The sequence below is a fragment of the Pterocles gutturalis genome, unplaced genomic scaffold, assembly GCF_000699245.1.
Source record: "Pterocles gutturalis isolate BGI_N339 unplaced genomic scaffold, ASM69924v1 scaffold45673, whole genome shotgun sequence".
NCBI classification, from domain to species: domain Eukaryota; kingdom Metazoa; phylum Chordata; class Aves; order Pterocliformes; family Pteroclidae; genus Pterocles; species Pterocles gutturalis.
In genome coordinates, this window is record NW_010122140.1 from 26583 (window position 1) to 36931 (window position 10349).

Below are 10349 nucleotides of genomic sequence, written 5' to 3' on the forward strand. Positions count from 1 at the left end.
AGTCTTTCACAACTATAATTTGCGATCAGCGTAATGTGTGTGCTTATTTTACAGTAGTCTACCTTTAAATACTTTAGCTAAAATTAATAAAAGTACAAGCCACACTTGTGGCCAGTAATAATATCTGCATTCATGCATAATAAAATAGGGCTATTTGGAACACAAAATGGTTAGGTAATTTGGGAAACAGTTTTCCTTCTGCACCCTCATCACCGTTTAGCACTCTGTGTCTGGCCAAGCGTATCATGGATAAACCAAACCAACGGAAGCACCAGGAACCGGCTGCTACAGGAGGCAACGTGCCAGATAAAGCAGACTCTCCCAATTTCACCTTCTAGCTCGCTATCACGCTAACTGTGCAGGTACAGTGGCACCTCCCTTGTGCCGAGCACAACAGTACTTCCCTTCGCTGATCAGGTTTCCAATATGCCCTGAAGAGACCGGTGCTAAAAATAAAACTTTATTCCTATTTCAATCCTTGCACTGGGTTAATACCCTTGGCCCTTGCCAAGACTGTCAAAAGACCCACACAGTTGCTGTTCTTAGTAAACCTCATTAGGGACTGAACCGGCTCCGTCCCTTTACCTCGCGAGGTTTAGGGCTTCTACCCCATCGTCTCTCCCCGCTATCTTGGGCCCAGCTGGACACTACCCCCCTCGCTCTTCCCTTCCCTTGCAGAACCAGAAAAGAGAGCGGAAAGTGCTGACTTTTACAGCAATCCTTATGGTTCTTATGATTTCATGACGCATTATGCAAAGCAAACAAACAAAAAAATCCCAGACTAAGCCTTTGAAACGAACATTAGAAGGTCCCCTGAATGTTAAGCATTGTAATGAATCGAAGTATTTTCATATAAGTTTCAAGCAGGTAAAAAGAAGCCAATAAGCAGTGCATAAAACAAAACAAATTTGAACTTCCTAGCAAATATCCCTGGTTTTATAGCAACCTGTGTCAAATCTGCAAGACGCCGTTTTTCTCCTGCTCCACTACAGGCAGCTCCTGTTCGTCTAGCAGACAGCAATCCTTTCCAGGAACACTGTTAAGATCCTTCTTCTTTTAATAATTTTTGCACATGCTTTCAGGAAAGACAGGGGAAGTCAGCATTTGAGATTTCTGCCCACTGTCTTTTAAGCTGATTTCCACTCATTAATTAACACAGGTTAAGGCAAACGGATACAAGATCATATGTTAGATGCTTTAAAATCAGGTATTGGTTTTACACCATTACTCCTTGTTTAAAGGACATCAGAAGAAGAATGTGCCCTCAAACAGGTAGATGACACAAAGTTTCTAGGGATGAACAGAAAAGCCCTCTCTGTATGCATTCCTCTTTTCCCTTCCCTCCCCCTTCTTTCTGTCTTTCCCTGTTGATCCTCAGGTTCCGTCTTTCAGCTGCAAGGACTGACAAGCTCCACAACCAAACACACGAGCCTCTCAGTAGGTACCTTCTGACGGACCAGCTGGAAGGCAGATGGTTCTCCTGTTTTGTCTGGGCAGTCACCAGATGGGAAGTACACAGATTTCCAGAAAGCAGTGCACACTGTCTCTCAGCTTCACCAGGCCAGAAGAGCACCCTGTTGTCTTATCCTTAACTGCAGACTCTATTTACGCACTTTCATTCTGGATTAATTCCATGCAGGCAATACCTATTTTGTTACCTTTTTGTGTTTTCCTTCCCTTAAACCCATTTCTGCAGCTAATTCTGTACAACCATCTGGTTTTCTTCCCAATGTTCAAGGCAGTTTAGGATGATTTCTTCAGTTCATCGCAAGTATTGATCCCACTGGAAAACTCTTGACACACACATTCCTTTGTAGTATATGAATTTGCAGCTCCACAAGTAAGTATTTGAGACATACTTGCAAGAATTTAGGTTTTTACTTATCCTTAAACATCCACACTCAGATTTAGAGCTGGAAACATAAAAAAAATTCACATCATTAACAAAACACTACTTATTTCTTATAAGGAAACCTATGAAGATACAGCTGAAGCTATCTCAAAGACACGTTACCATATTCATTCAGCCCAGGGAATGATCACAGAGGCACCAGGAAGGCTGCTAGTTAATTTGTGCGTTGATCTCTGTACACGTTTCCTTAGGGGAAGCACAGAATCCAAACCAAATTTGCACATAATACAAGCACAAACCAAGCAATCAAAATTTATCCTTAAAATAATTGGCAGCCATCTCCAAAAACTTTTTACAGACTGAGATGCTCTATTCTGTTGTCGGAAAGTCACATCAGTGGAGTACCATCCTTCCTCCAAATGACAGTGACACATACTGTCAACGTACCTCCAGCAGAGGTCTTACTGATTCCTGACTTATTTTAACCTTGCTGACACTGTGTTGCCAGCACAACGCTTAGAGAGGACAGAGGTGTCACCAACTCTTGCAGAAACCATCGTAAGGCTGGTAACAAGCACTGCCTGTACTGTGGATGTACACAGGGCTGACAAGAGAAATCTACCCCCTTCTCTGGAAAAGACACCTGGTTTCACAATTTGGGCTTCTTTATTAATAAGGTAGGTTATTAATCACCACTTGGAAGAAATTACACTGAACCATGCATGACAGATACTCTCCTCTCACCCACTGGTTTTCTGCTGCCTTCACTTTCCCCTTTGCCACTCTCTTCATTCCCACAGTTCTCCCTCACCTTCCCAAAGGAACAGGAAAAGGCTTTGCATTCAGCATGATCCACTTGTCACCTTGTTTCTTTTTAAAGAACACAATCTTTCACCCATCTCTTTTGATACAATACCATGATTTGTACAAAAAGGCCCTCCAAAGGAGACACTCCTCCAATTCACGTTCCCAACTCTCTGCAAGCTTTAATGCAACTCGGATCACTTCCCTGCTCCACCTGGCATTAGTTATTAATCTGTTTATTGCATTGTGCTTACCAAGCTTATCTGCACAATGACCTCTCTTCAGAGCTGATGTTTCCTACACAAGGAATACACAAGCCTTACAGTCCTGATTGTGTTCTTCAGCAAACGGCCACGCATTGCTGTTGTTTCTTTGCTGTCTAGAAGCACAGTCTTAAAAAGACACAGTCACAGGGAAGGCAGAGGTTTGCAAGGGCTGGAATGCTCATTACTTTTCTCAGTGAAAGAGCCAGGCACTAAGGTATTTGTACCCTCTGTAAAATTCTCCAGCAGAACACACAAAGGTTGCATTTTACATGTCAAGAGGATATTTCTACACAAAGTTTCTGTGGGCTGGCAACTACAAACTCTTCTCACCAACTGCAAAATAAACAGAAATTGCTTTCATCCACCTTGAGCGAATTTATTTTAAAGATGCACTAGACACTGACTGTAATGCTGATGCAATGAAGTCTGACTAAAAGTCCCTTGTGAACCTTCCCAAGTGTAACAGAAACCAGTACCTACCTGCTTCTGCACAGTGGAAATCCCAAAATATCCTAATAAACTAGACTGAAATGAAAGCAGTTTATATAATAAATACACGCTTACATCATTTCAAGTGGTTTTACTGTGAAATGCAGTAGTTACAGTGATGTAACTTAAATGCTTGTATGTAGCAGTATACAGATTAAATGCTCCAAACTGGACAGAATGAGACACAGGTTTTACAGTTACAGGACTAAAAAGTTAAAATCACAGAGTTTTAAACACAGGGTAGAAGATTACTAGTAGCCACTCCACTGTACAGACAGATCATTTTCTTTCTTTACTAACACTTTCCGTGCTTCAGGCTCCTGGAGTACATTAGAAAAAAAAAATCTAAATTTTTTTGTCACTCACATTGGACTGGCTTAACAGATGTCAGAGCAGTCCCACTCTTAACATGCACCAAGCAGTTTAGTTCCCAACACAGCTGTACCTCAAGTGTCAGCAAAACCTAGACAGCCACAAATCAGCTAGCTCTGCTTTACTCCTCCAGCTCTGGAGGCTGCCTTAAACTGACTTGCGTTCACACTCCTGCACAGTCACTGAAAAAAATAACTTCAAGACAAACTTCATTTCTCTTCTCCTCTTTCACATCTGTTTTCCCCATTGTATTATTTCTTTCTTTTATATTGCACTATCCCTAATACTGGAAATCTGCTTCTATCCGCTCCTTCCCCCTTTCCTGAGAAGTCTGCTTTCTTCTGCCTGCTCCCAGCATGTTCTGGTAAATGCTTTTGTCCTCTTGTTTGCAGGCTGGCTATTGTTTAATACACCCAGCCCAAACAAGGCCAGCAAGGAACACAGCCTAGCACTACAAGTCACAACTAACTTGAGACAAACCCTGTGAAAACACCATTTTGAGTTTTCTTTAGATGGAAGGGTAATAGCTCCTTTACACGTAGCGGTGAAAACTGCTGCTTTTCCTTTTTAACACTTGATGAATTTCTTATGGCATCTTCAGAGCTCATCCAAACCCTGTCTCTGCTTCAGAAGAGGAGGGACTGTATTGGCATTTACCCCCAGGAGACCAGCCTCCAGGCTGAAATCAAATCACTCAATACAGCTGTGCCCCAGAACAGTGCTGTAGGACACTAACACATCCACGGTGTGTTTAATGCAGCAAACCCACTGGCTAAAGCAGAACACAGCGGTACAGAATGTCAGAGGAATTAAACTGAGAGTTTTCTTAAAACTGTATGCTTAACCTAAATAATTAAAAAATGAGATCTCTGAGGCATTCCACTACAAGTAACGTAAGACCCGAGCAAAGTAATCACGAATCCATCTCTGCCCAAAGAGCTTAAAGAATGGGTACGTGAAAAATGACAAATGGGTGTAAAAAACCCAAGCAGGATAAAAGGGCAAAAGAGACCAATAAAGAGACCATATTTCTGCTTAATTCATCACTTAGTGGCAGAAAGTCTTTCAGAGGAATCTGAAAGTAAGGTGACACTTCCTGATCTGGTCTGGAGACAACCATCCCGTTTTGAACGTCCAGAGCACAATTTACATAACATTGAAAACTGTGCCGCAAAATTATGTTCCTTTAAGAATTTCTCTTGGCAAAACTAAGCAGAAGATAAACTGTCAAATGAATAAATGTGTTCTATTAAATTATGTTCTTTAAGGATCTTTAGATCTCTATGGGATTTCTATGTTCTTGTAGCCAATCCCTCTTGGACTTGGGAGAGGCATTTTAACACTTGGAAGCTGCAGAACACTTGCCGGGGAAGGCAGTTCACAGGCCACTATAGTATCCTTGCTCTCTCTCAAGATTCAGGTCAGCGCACTCAAACAGCAGACAGTGTCTGTAAACTAAGAGCCACTTAAGTACTCTTAAGCCAGCATTTTAAAAGTTCCCCGTGAATTATGAAGTGAAAAAACCACTACGAGGAAAGACAGAGGTATTCTGAGCACAGCTAGTGGCAACTGTTTCTTCAAAGGCAACTTCAGCTGCAGATCCTTCACCTAGAAAGCAGAAATTCAAAACTGACTGGAAAATGAAAATAATTTAGAAGAAAACAAATGTCAAGCGACCTGGCCAGCCTTTCGTAAAAGCAAACGCATATGTCCATTTACGTACACTGTGAATATCACAGTGTCTAGGGTGGATGGCTGAGGCATTATGCAGGGCAGCTGAGGCTCCTCTTTCAAACAAAAAGACATTGAGCAACATTTGATTTTTTTCCTTTCATGAATCCCACGCTCCAAACAAGTTAATCAGTTTTAATTATTGGACAGGCATGTGCAAACACACTGAAAGTATATCATCAATTAAGAATTACCTGGCCGTAAGCCGTGTAATTGGAAGTTAAATGGTGCTAATTTATTTGTGGTAGCGCAGGAATCTGAAGTCCCTAGTTTGTTTTTAAAATATCATAAGTCATCTGATAAGTCATATTCAGAGAAGTAATTAAAATTGCATGCTCAGAATTTTATTCTCAAGGTATCCTTTCACAACAGGACTGCAAGCATCTCCAGTTATTTAATCAAATTTTGAGACAAACAGCAGCGCTGATACCCCTATGGTTACGACTAACCCAGAGTATTTCTTCCATTTATCTCACAGTAATGCAGTGCTCTTCTTAACCCTCTTACCACTTTTAAGGACTGAGAATAAACAATAAGATATGAGTACTTCATAAATATTCCTGTTTTCTTTTTGAAAAACACATGTGTACAAAGAAGCAGCAGGTCTTAATTCTGGTCACATTTTAAGGCTGTGCACAGTTAGGGATAGCACAAGCCACAGTATCTCTGGGCTCTCACCATGACAGTTGTGATCCTTGCAAGTCATTATTTGTTTAATATTTCCATCTGAATCGAAGCATGGAATCCAAATTCATATTTTGTAATTTTAACACATGAAGAAATACATAGAGAAGGGAAAATTCTGTATAAGAATTTTCAAAAAAATATGCTGTATATGCATATGGTTTTTGATTGTTTTGGTTTGGTTTTTTTTTTTTTGCTTTACAGCAAGGAGGGTATCTTTCTTGAATGCATTTGGAGAAATCTCAAGAATTTAAAGTTTTAAATTAGAATAAAATCTTTTTTATAAACCACTTACAGCTGGAAGCAATCTTCAAAATGTTAAGCATCTAATACATAGCATACTTCTTTATGAATCAGCATGAAATTATCCCTACTCCGTACTACTGCATTTCCATGAACAAGAAGAAAATGAAATTAAGGCTCATCGCCATTCAATTACATTAAGTTCTCAGCCTGACTTGGGAACGTTCTCTCTCACCACTGAGATCTCCGTGAAATCCAATTTCTGCGCAGTTCTTTGCATTTACCACCTTGGCACTCTGTAATGCAGTGTAACTACTACTTCCATGCAGGGAACAAAGATGAAGGGCAGAAAAACCTTTAAGACCTTTTCCAAAATCATTAGGAGTCTGACAAAACAAGAAACCGAAGCCAGACCTAGTGAATGCCAACTGAATGTGCCAGTCACTAGGCCACTTTTGCTCCACAGATAGAACATGTATGAGTCATTCGTACAAACACCACTGAGTATGAGTAAGACTGAATGCTGAAGATGCTTTTACTGTAGCACCCCCCATGCTACCAGAAACCTGGCAAAGGCTTTCTTATCTTGCAGCTTCCCAGACAGGTTTTGAAGCCCAGCTCTACTCACAACCACTCTGTAAAACCCAAAGGCTTTTAAGGATCCGAATTCAAAAGTAAATTCTTTCTCTCTTCCAGCAAGCAGCTCTGATGCAGAGGTCAATTCATCAGTTGTCTGACTGACAGATGCTTCTGGATCCCAAAGCATTTTCTCTAGACAGCACTCACCAGCTTCTGTCTTGGGACATTGCCACCAAGACTCTGCCAAGGAGTTCTCTAGTACTTCCACAGGTGTTGATACAAACTTGTGTTCCTAAATTACGTTTTATAACTATTACCTAGAGATCAGACAAATCTGCACATGTTCCTCATGTTCCTCCCTACTTGCTTCAGCAATGAAGTTTCACTATTAGTTATCCATCCAGCCTTCTTTTCATGCCAATTCTGCACATATGCATTTGGTAAAGAAGTTACCAGGAACTGCGCTCCAGGCAAGAAGGACAAAACCAGACAGAGTCACTTACATAGGGAGAAACAACTGATTAGATGGAATTAAGCTGTTATTTTATTAGACAACTTCCGACCAAACTGGGCTTGGTCATGCAGGTCATGGGAATTATGCCTGCAGCTAGATTTGTTGAAAAAGGCACTTCATTTCTGTTCCACATCTTAAGACAGGTTTCCCAAAAGACCATCTAGATCTTGGAAAGGAAAATACACATACAGCATTTTAATATACTGTTTTTAACAACCTTCACAGCAGTGGTTCAATACACTAGTGGAAATCCTTGCAACAGTGAAGCCAAGCTCTGACAAAAAGCAAATACACGTTCTCTACCCTTGATACTACAAAAGACAGGAGATCTCAGTATGTCAGTGAAAATGAAGATAAAACAATAAATGTAGGCTACAACATCTTAAATTATATGCGTTTTTATTCTGATTATCCACACCATTCAAGAAAAACCTCACTTACTGGGTAAACCACAAGTAACTGGCTATTCTCTTCTCAAATCCTAACAAGCTCAGCAGTGCTTACAGTATTAGAATACAAGATAAAATTCCTACTCATCCCTGAAGGATGACAGCAGCAAGAACGGATCATAAGAATGGAGTAAGAAACTGCCATTTAAGAACCACTGTTTCACAGTGTACAAGCACAATTAATTTCTAATGTTAAGTGATGTTCATGCATCACTGTTAGAAATGCTAACTGGCTTCTATTTGTAGCAGCAAATTCTGATTTTTGTCATCCACTTAAAGCAAATAAGATTGGACAAGTGTGTAAGGGCAGAAAACAATTGCAAAGGAATCACAGAACTGGCACAGCAGGCATGATTTGGCCTGCAGAATCTTAATTACAGATGATACTCAAAGACAGAAACACCTTTTCCTTACCTGAATACTAGCTTGAATTGGCAAGAAAAAGATTCTCTTTAAACTTACCACATTGGTATGGAAGTTAGTAACAAGTGGCACCACGGGATTCTACACTTTCAAGGCCTAAAATAATTAACAAGCACCAATCAGCCACAAATCAAACCAGTATCAAGAGGCTGGTAACAGAGAGCAGAAGCAGAGAACAAGAACCCAGAAGTGTCTTGTAATAAGGACCCACAAAAGGAACCTAGGCAAAAGGTGTATACCACCTAGACAGACTACCAGGAAGAGCCTTGGTTTCTCAGTAAGACGCTGCAAATTCACATTGATTGTCTTTAAAGGCGAGATTCGCAACCAGACATGACTGAAGGTGCACAGCACTATGTTTTGCACAGATGTTTGTTCTCCAGATTAAGATGCTGAAGTACATAATTGCCCACAGAGCAGCAGAAACTGGGTGCAAGTATTACAGTTAGCAGGTATTTTGGAACTGAGAAGCTCCCCACACAGCCAACCGAGCTTAGAAAGGCAGAAAGTTACGTCCCTTCTCCAAACCTCCTGAACAGTAGCGTGGGACAAGACGAGGTTCCTCCTGCGGTCTTTTTTTTTTTTTTTCCCCCTACATCTTCTCCAAACAGTTGCGGTATCTGACTTGGTTGCTGCTCACAACTTCTCCAAACAGCTGCAAATACAGCGGCAATTTATCTTGCAAATTCCACTGTTAACCACTGGACTATGAGGATGATTTCTAAACATCATCTGCTTTTCCCGGAGAGCAAGGGAGTGCTATTGACAAGAAGTCAGGAGCAGAATTGCAGTGGCCTGTACACTCACAGACAGTATTGCTTCAACTCACGTTAGCAATGAGTTCGTAGTCTAGCACATAAATGCTAGAAATGCATTCTATGTAAATTGAAGTTTAGATTCCGGTTCAGTGACTTCTCCCTCGAGAGAAAAAAGAATTCAAGGTCTAGCCTTTGCAGGATCTAGTGAGGGGTTTTGGTTTTTTAACATTATATGCATATCTAAAGGGGTATGGAGCTTGCCTGGTTCAAGGAACATTTCAGTTTTGGGACTAAACCTAGGTCATGACAGCTGTCAGCAAATGTGAGTGCCCTCTGCTTCAGAAAAACTTAGGAGACACAGTGTAAGAGCATCCCACACACAACAGAAAATTCAGTAGTTCCAACAGTGAGGATAAGGATCAAGTAGACATTGTCCGGGCAGGTGAGAAGCAGTATCTTTTAGCAGATTATTATCCTTCTGGAGCACGAGATTGTCTTAATTTTGAAAGAGAAACAAAAAGTAATTAAATAATATTTCTAACACACTACACATTGAAGAAGAAAGACTGCCAGATGAGAGTAGTGCATTCAGGACCTTTTGCCAGCACTCTGCTTAATGTAATTACACAGGTACACTGAAAACAATCAAATGAGAGGCTGTCTAGAACAGTTTTTTGTATATGGTCCAAATTAGTTTAGATCAAACCATGTTCTCTTTCCTTATTTCTTCTTTTTTTCAGTCTGGGCTAAGAAAGTGTTTACCTTTTCCAATGGCTCACCCACAAAGCTAACATGTGGAGATGTGCTGTGAAATTATGGTTGGAACATACACCATGCACGCACAATGCTCATTTCAGAGTAAGATATTATTAAGGATCTTCAGTATAAACAGGCATATAAACACACCTGAGGACAAAACCAAACAGAGTGTTTTCAGCCCTCTTAAGACAACAGTTAAAAAAGTAATGAAAAAAAAAAAAAAGACATTCTCAAATCTCTGATCAGGAATCAGCGCCACACACTGTCCCTCCCGCCTGCCCTCGGGGCTCGGAGCAGTCACCGGGCTCGTGGCTGGGACAAACCCTCAGCGAGAGCTGCCAGCGGAGCGCCAGAGCCACCAGAGAAACCGGCAAGTTCCGACCGACACGAAGCGGTGAAGACCCGGCGGTTCGTGCACCGGAGCAG